This window comes from Stegodyphus dumicola, chromosome 10 (assembly GCF_044657685.1).
Source record: "Stegodyphus dumicola isolate Sdum_Otavi_A_Nest chromosome 10, ASM4465768v1".
NCBI lineage: Eukaryota > Metazoa > Arthropoda > Arachnida > Araneae > Eresidae > Stegodyphus > Stegodyphus dumicola.
In genome coordinates, this window is record NC_140777.1 from 92955992 (window position 1) to 92968698 (window position 12707).

Here is a 12707-nt window from a genome sequence, read left to right on the forward strand (position 1 = left end):
TGAGATCACTGAGTCGGGTAACAGAGTGGATATATATATATAAATATATTTATATATGTTTGGTGCGGCCGATTGCAACCAAAATATGAGGTGCACATCTACATGTTATAGCAGTCCTATATACAAAATTTCAACGTTCTGAGGCTACTCGTTTTTGAGTTATGCGAGATACGTATATACGTTCGTACAGACGCCACGAAAAATTCTCTTCAGAATTCATTTTAAAGCAGTTTTATAATTTTTTTGGAGGAAAAGAGTCTTTTGTTCTGTCCTTACTTACAGATATCACGGAAAAACATCATTAAATTGCATTCGGTAGCGGTCAAAATGGATATTTTCGTTGAAATATGCTGCCTGAATCTTTTCGCGATTACAGTACTTCCTTTTTACATCGTAGAAGGAAGTAAAAATTTTCATGAATGAGCTAGTGGTAACTATCATAATATTATTTAAAAGATACCTACATTCCAATAAGAATGCTTAGTAATATTAACATTTCAGTATCTGATAATAATAGTTTCATTCCTACTTTCCTATACCTTGAGTTTCACCCTTATTATTGTCCACTGCTACCCCCTTGATCTCAAAGCATTTAATGCATCTGAAACTGCAATTTGTGTCGGTCCTCTACAGCATGCAAGTTATCACCGTTCAGTTTGTACTACCTCGAGCAATGATATTCAGAATTACAGTATTGCATTGCATATTCCACCCCACCCAGCTTTAGAACCAGATTTTGAAAATTTAAAAACTATTTGCATAATTTTCCCCTTTTTAATGCATTCAGAAAATGAACATTCCAAGATTTTAAAATGGATTTATCGACATAATGATTGTTTCGTCATACTAACAAAGGCAAACTTTTGCACACTAAAAACTCCGTTGAACCTTTCTCTTCTAACTGTTGAATATTATGTCAGCCTAATACAAAAAATGATCTATGATAGTGAAAGCAAATACAAACTGCCATTCATTGTGCAATTTTGCAATATAAGCTGCATATTCCCCTTCTCTAATTATTTATGTATGATCTGAGGCCTAAGGAGTTGCAAGAACAACAATGAGAATGAGAGAAATTGAAATTATAGAGAAGTAGAAATGAGATAACTTATTAGATGTTGCAGTTATGTGTATTCTTATTGAAATATAGATTTCTTTCAAAGAAATAATATTGTGATAGTAGTAGTTTATCCATGATTACTTTTCATGTGTTATATTCCTACTGTGATTGTGTCCTTTGGAAATTATTCACCTAATTACCCCTCTCAATTTTCGGAAGATAAAATTAGTAAAAACAAGTGGGAATATGCAGGGGCGTAGCTAGAGGGGGGCATCTGTCTCCAGGCGCAGAATCCAAGGGGCGCTAAATTGATGTTACGACATTTTAGAATTAAATGTTTTCCATCCTTGGCAAGCAGTAGGGGGCGCGATCAAGAGCATTAGATATCCCCATTTTCTTGAAGCTGTTCCCTATTATTATTTCATCTATGATAGGCCATGCACCCAAAATCCACTAGTAAATCAGTTAGTAAGATGAAAACGACCACTACGCGGACGAAACTTTTAGGGTAATTTAGGGTAATTAGAGCACCTAAATCATTAAAACAATTTCAGAATCCTGTGCTAAAAGAAAGCTAGGGGGAAAATGTCCGAGTTCCAGTGATTCATTTGGAACAATATGTAATATTGTTTTAGAAATTTAAGGTAATACATTATCAGGTTCAATGTTCCTTCTTACCTTCTTCGGGAACATGCAAGGACCTGACTCGGAACAGAGAGCTTACTAAAACTATGTTCACTAATTGTGGGAAGTAGACAGGATACACAAGAAGGGTATACAAAACCCTTTATTTTTCTCTATTTACAATGACTTCCGTACTTCGGAATACACCGACCCGCTACTTGGGGTCTAACGTAAAAATATAAAAATAGAACTAAACTCTAATTTAACTTTAGAATAATAAACGTGGAAGATTGGCCTTATATTAACAGGAAGCGTATGTAGTACAGAGAACTGTGAACACTACAATACGTTTAAATTTATCAAGAGGATTAAAACCTCCGGCCTGGAAGGCAACCAGCAACTGCGTAACTTCTAAGGTAAGCGGCCTGCTTCGACTCACTGCTTCCTCTCTCTCGCTTGGCAAAAAGACACACACAACTTAAATACTTGGCGTTCGCCAGACAAACTTTGCATAAAAACCTTAACGCTTATAATTCTGGCCGGAAGTAGAAAATAAGAAGTGATAGTAAAGATTTAAAATAAAATAAACGTTAGTAAAACTTAAGATCCTTACATACTTCCCGCCAGAGTTAATTAGTTTGAAACTGAGGTCTAAAACGACCTTGTTAAAAACTTTTAGCTCTAGAATCTAACGCGAGGCCAATCTTTTACAAATATACTTCGCTAGAAACTAGAAATTTAAAAGAAAGAAATTTGTTTTTACAATAGCAGCTCCCAGGATACACAATTTTTTTTCATCTGTACTGCATCTAAACAGGAGCTTTTATTCAAATCTGGTTCCTTCCAGAGATCTGGAAGGAAAACTAGTTTAATGAAATGTTACACAATGAAATGGCAAGTAACATGTATAATTATATTTCTCTTAACATTCTTATTTCATTCATGACTATTTTAATTATCTCTCCCCGTGCTCTCTGACATGTGTTGTAAAAGAACACCAAACACGAATGTGTTTCTGTCTACGTGTTCCACACTTCCTCCTACAATCAAAACACTAACGTGTTAAAATTCAACATGACAAGACCTCGTAACACACCCTAATTTTAACTCTGAGGTACTATTCTGAAAGTGTCTAACTCTAAAGTGTAGCGTCAGACAGCCTAACTACATCATTCAACCTTTAACACATATTCGCCATGCTTTAGTCTTTATACAGTCACACGAATAAAAAAAAATTTAACATTCACATTTACCATATCACGGTATTTCTTAACATTTAAAATAACAGTTCACATTGTATATAAGAACATATCAACATGCCGTTAATTTTACACATTTGAAAACATACATTAGTAGTACATTGTTAACTTCTATTCTTTTCAAAGCAAGTGCCAATTCTTTCTACATTGAAATACTACATTTCAAAAAGTCTTTCAGACTAAAATTTCTTTCTTGCTAGAATGTTTTAAATAAAATTTATACAATAACTTTTTACAATATTTAAGTCTTTACACAACACTATTATACATCAACTTTAGTTTTACGCGCGAGTAATTGAAAAACATAATACCAAAATCGGTAACAACTCATTTGTCGCCCTTTTGGCGATAAAGGTAGACCTCGCATGAGGTAAAACTTCTTGAAATCTGCCACTTGCAGTAAGAATGAAAGATTAACTTAAGTTTGCAAAGTAACATAAAATTTTACTTATGTTTGTGATATTCGGACATCCTTTTCTGGGCCCAGTCCTTAAAGGTATTGCAGATAGTTGTTTGATTTATCCTCCTTCTTGTACGGGCTCGCCCTTCAGTGCCTTCCTCTGGAAGCTTCCTTTTTTCACCAGTTCGGTCACCCTTGAATACCTTCTTCTTCTCCTCTGCTTGTGGTCTTGGCCGATTGATGGCAGCTGGTCTTGGCGGAAACGGGAAACTTCTGTCGTGTTCCTGCTTGTACCTCGTTGCTGGCCGTTCAAATTTTCCTTGTAACTTTTCCTCCGCCGCTGATGGCCCTTCCGCAGTTCGGCGACATTTGCTGCGGAGAGTCCTGTCGGATGAGTCGATCTTCCGTTTTAGAGCCGGGTTATAGTTGCCGTCATTTCTCCTGGTTCTCTTCATATACGTCGTCCTTCTCCCTTCTTCATTCTGGGGGTGTTCGTGAACTCTCTTTTCTGGACGGTGGAACGGCTTCTTTTTCTTGCTACCTTTAATTTTTCCGCGAGGAAATTTTCTTTTCACTTGCTCCTGCCTCTTAATGGCTTGCCCTTGTACTTGTCGTTTTTCCACCTCTGGAGCTTGTGCCTGTGGTGTCTGCCGTGCCGGATCCTGCAAAAGATCTGAAAATATTTGCATTTTATTTCGATCAAAGTAGGGTTTGATTTGATCAATGTTTGCGGAGCAGGTTTCACCATTTCTGGCTTTTAACACTACTACAGCGTGAGTTATTTTTTCTATAACATATGGTCCTTCAAATCGTGGAAAAAATTTGGCAGTCTTATCTTCTGGTGCTGAAGAAAGTGAATGCTTAATTTTTAAAACTTCATCCCCTACTTTATAAGTTACTCCCCGTCGTTTCAAGTCGTAATATAATTTTTGTTTTCTCTGTGCTACTTCAGTATTCTTCTTTGCTTCCTTAATTAGTTTTTCTATATCACCCATTTTAAATTCTGGGGCTCTTTGTTGCACATAAAATAATTTATCTAACGGCGTTATAATCTTTCTGCCTAAAAATAACTCAGCAGGAGTTTTGCCCGTTGTATCATGTTTTGCGGTCCTAAGGGCGAAAGCAAATTCATTGACATAGTTATCCCAGCTTTTATGAAAATTGTTAACATAACTACGGATAATTTTCACTATATTTCTATTCACCCGTTCCGCTATATTTGATTGCGGCCGATACGGGACCATTTTTAAATGACGTATGCCCAGTTTTTGGCACATGTCTTCAAATACATTACTTACAAATTGAGGACCATTATCCGATATAACTTTTAGGGGCGCTCCGTATTTTAAAATATATTTATTTAAAATAGAATCAGTAACTAATTTCGCGGAGGCTCGTTTTAAGGGAACAATTTCGGTCCATTTACTAAAATGATCAACCATAACAAGGAGATAGCGACTTTTATTTAACTGACATTTTGGGAAAGGGCCCAATAAATCGATGCCAATTATTTCATTTGGAAATTCGGATTTAATACTATTTAGAAACCCGGCCGGGCGGAAATTAATATAATTAACTGCTTGACATGTTGGGCAGGACTGGACATACGCCCTTGTTAACTTTTGCAGTTCAGGAAAGTAGACTGCCTCGCGTACGCGTTGGATAGTTTTTCGAATACCAGTATGAGAAGCTAAAGGGCTGTCATGGAGCTCCTGCAGGATATTTAATCTAAGACTAGCTGGGATAACAGGTCGAAATTCGTTGTTGGAATTCGTAGTTTTTGTATAGAATAATAGACCATCTATTAGTTCGTAATGGGCCGCCCTATTTCTTATCGCCACAATATCTTGGTGGCTAAAATTTTCAGGATTCTTTAAATACTCATAAATGCTTCCAAACTCAGGATCCTTACCCAGTTCGGTTATTACAGTTTCTCGGGAATTTATTGTACGTGCTGTGAGCATTGCCACCTTTACGGTATTACCTTGTTCATCTATTTTAATTCTTGATAGGGCATCTGCTACGATATTTTCCTTTCCGGGGGTATGCTTGATTACCAGCTTATATTCTTGCAGCTTGAATGCCCATCTTATTAACCTTGGGGATAAATTTTTCCCTGAGTACAATCTAGTTACCGCCGCATGATCAGAGTACACTGTTATCAGCGCCTTTCCAAAATAGACTCGGAACTTTTGCACTGCTAACAGAACTGCAAGTGCCTCTTTCTCGGTCGCGGAATAGTTTCTTTGTGTTTGATTTAAAGTTCGGCTAAAAAATGCCACGGGCTGTTGATTTTGCGAAAATACCGCTCCTACCGCATAATCCGAAGCATCCGCTGAAATTTCTAAATTCTCATCCTTTTCAGGAAATTTCAACACAGGGGCTTGCGTTAATGCTTGTTTTAATTTTTCGAAAGCACTATTGGCTTCGGCCGTCCACGAGAATCTTGCCTTTTTCCTTTTTAATTTTAACAATGGCTCAGCGATAGCTGCAAAATCTTTTATAAAGGACCTATAATATGAACAAAGTCCTAGAAAAGAAGAGAGCTTCTTTGCCCTGTTTGGAGTTGGATACTTTTGTACAGCAATTATTTTTGATTCGTCTGTCTCTATTCCTTTCTGAGATATCTTGTAACCTAAATATTTTAATTCAGGGGCTGCAAATTTGCACTTTTCGACATTAACTTTTAAACCGGCCTCATTTAATAAAGAAAACACCTGTCTTAAATCCTGTTCATGTTGGTCGAGATTATCACTAGTAATAATGATATCGTCTAAATAGATAAATGTGGACTTTCCAAGAACAGGTCTTAACACAATGTCCATGCATCGCTGAAATGTTGCCGGTGCCCCTGAAAGGCCAAACGGAATACGCAAAAATGCATAAGTGCCAGACTTGGTTATAAAAGCAGTCTTAGGCACGTCCTCAGGCCTAACCCCTATTTGAAAATAACCAGTCGTTAAGTCTAAAGTCGTCATAAATTTGGTTGATTTTATGTTCCTTAGAATTTCTTCTATGATCGGTAACGGATATACCGGATATTTAGTTATGGAGTTTAATTTACGGTAATCAATCGCGAATCTCCACCTTTTCGGATGTGTCAAAGGATAGTCATTATTTTTCTTACATAATACCACCGGGCTAGCATAACTACTTGAGATGGGCGTTATGATCTTTTTACGTAGCATATCGGTGATATGCCATTCTATAATTTTTTCCTTATTCTTATCATACCGGTATGGTTTTTGGCGAACTGGCATTGCATCTCCGGTGTCAATACTATGGTTAGTAACCTGAGTAAATCCTGGAATATCACTAAATAACGAAGCAAATTCACTTACCACTTGTCGGATTCTTCCTTGCTCGTCATTAGGGAGGTGGTCAAGTTTTAACATCGGCGGTTCAGCCTTTTCTGCACTAACTGGTTTCATTGTCAGCTTAAGGGACGCTTCATTAAAATCCAGTGTTGCTTGTGCGTCTGAAAGAAAATCTATTCCTAAGATTATATGTGCTTGCAGATTCTTTACTATAAAAAACATCACCTTTACTTGTTCGTCCTTGATACGGATGTATAGTGGTACTTTACCTATGCACTTACATCTTTCTCCTTGCGCAGCTAACACTGTCGTATTATCCGAATTATATATGCGATATTTACGAAAATACTTCCTAAAAAAATCTTCTGCCACACAGGAACACTGCGCGCCTGTATCCAGGAGTGCGGTGGCTGGGATATTATTCACCAACACTTCAATCTTCGGAAGAGTCAAATTTTTCACCATTACTGTATTCAACTTGTAGGAAGAGGTGTCTTCGTGGCCTTCGGATTTCCGCACCCTCCCGTCAGCAGAAATCCGTTTTAGTTTAAATCCTTTTTTGTTTCCATGCTTTCCTTCTTTTTCCACTGGCCTTGAGACTTTTTTCCTGGGTTGCTATTGAACTGTCGACGTTCGCCGGCTGTTTTTGAATGCTCGGGTTTCCTTGCCCACTGATTCGCTTTGCTTCCGTAGCCGTGTGCTTGAGTTTGCTGTAGTCTTGGCGCACCAAATTGGTTTCGCTGTTGATATTGGCGTCTTCTTTCAATGTCCGCCGTTCTTCTACTTTCAAACTGGATTGCTAGTTCAAATAACTTTTCCAGTGTAGTCGGATTTCTTAATTCAATAAAATCTTGCACTTGGGGCAGTAACTTCGGCAAAATCACTTGAATTATTTCAGGATCCGGACGGTTTTCATACAAGAGTTTGAAGACGTGAATTTTTCTTAAAATAAAGCTCGAGAGGTTTTCGATTCTTTGTTGATATATACTAAAAAGTTCCGTTTCTAATTTCGCACGATCCCTTACAATCGGGAAGGCTTTTAGTAGGGCAGTCTTGAAATTCTCGTAAGTATAGGTGGGACTTCCTGCTTGACCCAAGAGACTTCTGCCTATACATTTGAACCAGTTAAGCGCTTGGCCCCTCAAAGCGCTGGTAGCTAAGGTAACTTTTTGAAATTCGTGCACGGGGTAGAGCATGAAGTGATCATCCAATTTTCCCAAAAAACTGGTTACCGGTGAGTTTCCATTAAATGTTGCTTCTGGTTTCATCGAAGCGCGCATGGTCTGGACGATGTAACCAAATCCTTCCAGGGCGGCAGCTGGCATTTCTGGATTCTGAGCCGTTTCTGCAGGCAGCACAGGTTCTTCTTGAAACTCCGCCATGGTTATTCTTCTTCGTTGGGCGCCACTATCAGGTTCAATGTTCCTTCTTACCTTCTTCGGGAACATGCAAGGACCTGACTCGGAACAGAGAGCTTACTAAAGCTATGTTCACTAATTGTGGGAAGTAGACAGGATACACAAGAAGGGTATACAAAACCCTTTATTTTTCTCTATTTACAATGACTTCCGTACTTCGGAATACACCGACCCGCTACTTGGGGTCTAACGTAAAAATATAAAAATAGAACTAAACTCTAATTTAACTTTAGAATAATAAACGTGGAAGATTGGCCTTATATTAACAGGAAGCGTATGTAGTACAGAGAACTGTGAACACTACAATACGTTTAAATTTATCAAGAGGATTAAAACCTCCGGCCTGGAAGGCAACCAGCAACTGCGTAACTTCTAAGGTAAGCGGCCTGCTTCGACTCACTGCTTCCTCTCTCTCGCTTGGCAAAAAGCCACAACTTAAATACTTGGCGTTCGCCAGACAAACTTTGCATAAAAACCTTAACGCTTATAATTCTGGCCGGAAGTAGAAAATAAGAAGTGATAGTAAAGATTTAAAATAAAATAAATGTTAGTAAAACTTAAGATCCTTACAACATATATTTTTCGAATTCTAGAACAGTTCGAGAAATTTATTCAAGTTATGAATTCTGAATATAAGTATAACTAATTAGTTATTTTATGAGGAATGCTGGTTAAATTTAAAAAGTGATTGCTTGAGGTAGCTTGTCGTAATGAGACGATTCACTGTAATCCAATTTTTTAAAGAATTTAAGCTGTTCTTAATTACTTAAGATATTATAAAGAAATATGATTAAAAGTGTTATATAAGCACATGTTTAAGACATCTATTAAAATAATTTTTATAAACTTTTTAAGAGCATAATTATGATTTTAAAAGAAATGTTTTTTTCTTTATTTAGGAGATATGGTTTACATGTGCCAAGAGGGAAAAACCATTCATTTTTTCCAAGCAGTCGAAACGAATTTTTATGAAATGTTATATTGTGTTATTTTTTAATTATTTCTTTTTTCAGGTTTTATGTAAAGTTTATGAATTAAGTAATAAATTATTTTTACTTCTGTATTTTAATTAGCATATTATTTGCTTCACAGTGTTTCACAATAAAATTATAAATTCAATAAACTTTCTTAATTAACATGCTATAATATATATATATATATATAGGGTATAAAGTTTGTTTTCTGCTGCCACATATATATTTCACTATTTTGTATACAAATCTCGAAATTTATAATAACTAGGAATAATTTTTAATCTCACTTTCTAAATGGTAAGTATTAAGCTTAGATTTATTATATATCATGTTTGTAAAAAATTATAGGTAAAATTAAAATGCATTAAATTTTAAGCTAAACTGAAGTATTAATTTTTTAAACAAATTTGTTAAAGGCATAATTGTATTAAGAATTTTAATGGAAGCCAGGCTTTAAAAATTAAGGTCAGTTGGTGAAGTTTTATGCTTATTTAAAAAGCATGAGATTAGGTTTTAATGAAAGATTCAGAGTCGTAGCTAGAGTTTTCAGCGCCCAAGGACTACTGAAGATTTCGCGCCCCCTACTGCTTGCCAAGGATGGAAAACATTTAATTTTAAAATGTCCTAACATCAGTTTGGTGCCCCTTGGATTCTGCGCCCGGGGGCAGATGCCCCCCTCTAGCTATGCCCCTGGAAAGACTTCTATCTGTTAAATCAAAGGAAATTATTTGAAGCTAAGGTAAAGAAAGTTATTCATTTACCACCTATTATTTCAAACAATAGCAGACGGTTGACTAACACTGAGTGCAGATAAGAATAAAAAGATTAGTTGGATGATGTAATTCAAGCGTATGAACAAAATTTTGAATTCCTTGTAGTAACAAAATGAAGTTCATTGCTATGTTGAATTCTTTAATTTGCTGAAAATGTCATGTTTTAGAAGGAGAGAATATAATATTTTTGAAACATGATAAGAACAGCTTTTCTGAGTTCTTCATAGAAATATTTCACAAAATGTCTTTTACTGTAATAATATGATCATATCAACATGCAACACGTTTACTCATATTAGTTAAATCTAAAGCAACATGTGTCTATTTTAGCTAAAATTACTAAAAAGGAAGTTCTAGAACATATCTTATTAATTGACACTAAGACAGGCAAATAAAACATACTGTTTTTTTTTTTTTTTTTTTTTTCAGCTATTTTACAGGGCAAATATAAATTCCAGATGCCTTTCCATTATTTTATGTTGTAGATACATTGGGATGTTTTGGAAAAGTAAGAAAGATGAAAAATATGCAACGTCTTCGCCGGGAATCGAACCGTGGACCTTTGGAATACCGGCCCAGTGTGCAGAACCACTACACCACTAAAGCACGACAAGAAGGGGGGGAGAAATACCTTATATACTTCCCTTTTAAAGGGCGACTGGGGACCCAGTCGCCAAATCCTGAGTGTGGAGAATTATTATCCAACACCCTTTTAGTTCGGGCGCGACTGTAGAGACATTAGGATTCCTTGGAAAAGCCGGAGAGAAAAAAATATGCAACGCTTTCGCCGGGAATCGAACCGCGGACCTCTGGAATACCAGTCCAGTGTGCAGAACCACTACACCAAGAAGGTGGGAGAAATGCTTTATAATGTAAAGGATATACGTGTGATTTAATAAGGAGTAGCATATCAACTTAAACTTATAAATTAATCAAAATAATAATATGAAAGGTCTTTCAATAATATCAGACATAAGTTTCTCTTCATAAAATAAAAATCCTCTGCAACAGAATAATGTTACTTTTTGAAAAAGAACATTGAATGCTGTTGAAAGCACATCTTTTAAATTAATGCTATTCTGAGGTCAAATTGGCTAATTCAAAAAGCCAAACTATTATGCTTCACTTGCATATATCTGTATGTATACAGATATTCTTTTACTCAAGACATATTGACTTCAATATATTTCATTATAATAAGCATCATTTTAGACAAAAGATCTATTATAGTCATATCCTTTAGTATTTCACCTATGAAAAATATATTCTGCGTACATAATTACTTAATGGGATATTAGTAGGAAATAATCTGAAATCTTTACAGATAGAACGATTGGAAGTTTACAGAAGAAAAGTAGTATCTTCTAGTCACATAATAACTTGCTGTAATAATACAAGCAAATAACCTGTAATGGTTACAGATATATCTGTTGAGATTTTACATGAGAAAAACATGTTCTTTTTACATAATTATTTGCTGTAACATTACACGCAAATAATCTGTAACCATTACAGATAAATCGTTTGGGATTTTACATGAGAAAAACATGTTCTTTTTACATAATTATTTGCTGTAATATTACGCGCAAATAATCTGTAACCATTACAGGCAAAATTCTTGTAAAGTTACAAAGAATACACCTGTTACTGTTACTCAAATAACCCATGGCATCCCAGTTTCTATGAGTTTTCTTAGTAACCTTACAGATTTTTCTTTACAGTGCTTCACTGGTCACAGCGGGATACGCCATCCACTACCAAGTATATAAGAAATATAAAATCCTATTTGAAACTTCGCCCAAAAAAGAGTTAATCTTATGCGTAATGAACTTCTTTGAAGTATTAGTCAGAGGGTCATTTTTAATGGCTATTTTAAGAGTTTTCAGCTTCAATACCTTTATTTGATATATTATATCTTATGTAACAAAGTTCTGTAGCTGCGAACTTGCAATGCGTTTACATTTAGTCCTGCTTCGTTTAGAAGCGAAAATACTTCGTGTAAATCTTTAAAGTGTTCGTCAATAGTTTCACCAGTAATTATTATGTCGTCTAGATAGATAAATGTGCTTTTTCCTAGAAGTGGTCTCAAAATGATGTCCATCGCTTTCTGAAAAGTCGCGAGAGATCCGCATATGCCGAACAGCATCCTTAGGCAAAGCATAAACTCCGACTTTGCGATAAATGCGGCTTTCGGAACGTCTTTCTTTCTTTACGCCTATTTGAATATATCCTGTCATCAAATTTAAAGTAGTCGTAAATTTCGTTGATTTAACGAAAAACTTCTTCAATTATGGGACAAGATATTTCTTCACACTTAAGTTTTCGGTAATTAACTGCAAAACGCCATGCTCTAAAGTCAGTAGGTGGGAGATTATTTTTCTTCCTACATAGAACCAACGGACTAGCGTAAGGGCTACTTGTTGGATTGTGATTTTACTTTTAGCATTTCTGAAAATGCTGTTCTATAATTTGTTCCTTTTCTTTGTCGTAACGACAGGGCTTGCTCCTACTGGGGCCGCGTTGCTGGTATCAGTGCTGTGGTTAACAAACTGAGAGTTAACCAGACCTATCATTAGATAAAGTAGAAAACTGACCAAACTCTCCATCCTTTCCTTTCCATCCGCAACAAAATAGTTCATATCAGTCACAGGTGGCTGTGTTCTTCGTACTTTGCAGAAGATAAATGTAATAAATGTAATCGGTTATGGATTTTTGCCATAAGTATAATCGTTTTGTTTGAGAATACATTTATATGTGAACAGTTTTTCCCGCAGTTGAGAATTAGTTAAGTCCAAAATAAGACAAAAAGCATAGTATATTTGGCTATAGCAGGCTGACTATAATTCACGATACGGATAGTTTCTAATAATTTTTTACCTATA